Genomic DNA, 666 nt, shown 5'->3' with positions numbered 1-666 from the left:
CTTGCAGCAGTGCACAGCCGATGGCAAAGTCCAAAGCGTCACAGACGACGCTGAAAGGGCGATCAGGGTCTGACAGTGTCAGTATTGGTGCATGCAGGAGGCTATCTTTGACCCCGTCAAAAGCCTTCTGATGTTCGGTGTTCCAACACCATACCGCATCTTTTTTAAAGAGGTTGGATAATGGCCGGGCCATTTCGGCGTAATTTACGCTGAACTTGTGCAAGTAGTAGGCGAGACTAAGCCACTGACGCAAGTCCTTCTGGTTCTTTGAAACCGGTCAGTCTACAATGGCCTTGACCTTAGCGGGATCCGCTCGAGGGCCACGCTTCCCAATGAAGCACCCTAAAAAGGGAATCTTCTCTGTGCCAAAGACGTACTTGTCTACATTGGTGTACAGTTTGTTCGTGTGCATGCACTCGAGCACCGCTTTTAAATGGACGGTATGGCTCTCCTCATCCGTCCTCTCGTGCTCCGCACGACTGTGAACGAAAATGTCGTCATAGTCTGTATGTGCATACGCCCTGTGGGGCCTGAACAACTGCGTCACAAGACGATTAAATCTTGCTAGTGCATTTGACAGCCCTTTGGGCATCACCAGCCACTCCCAGAGCATGCCGCTCGGAGTGCTCACCGCTGTTAGCAGAATATGACTCGTTCTCATGAGCC

This window comes from Plasmopara halstedii (genome assembly GCF_900000015.1).
Source record: "Plasmopara halstedii genome assembly, contig: Scaffold_2386, whole genome shotgun sequence".
Lineage (NCBI taxonomy): Eukaryota > Oomycota > Peronosporomycetes > Peronosporales > Peronosporaceae > Plasmopara > Plasmopara halstedii.
The sequence above is the reverse complement of the archived record's forward strand: the minus strand, read 5'-3'. Positions refer to the sequence as shown.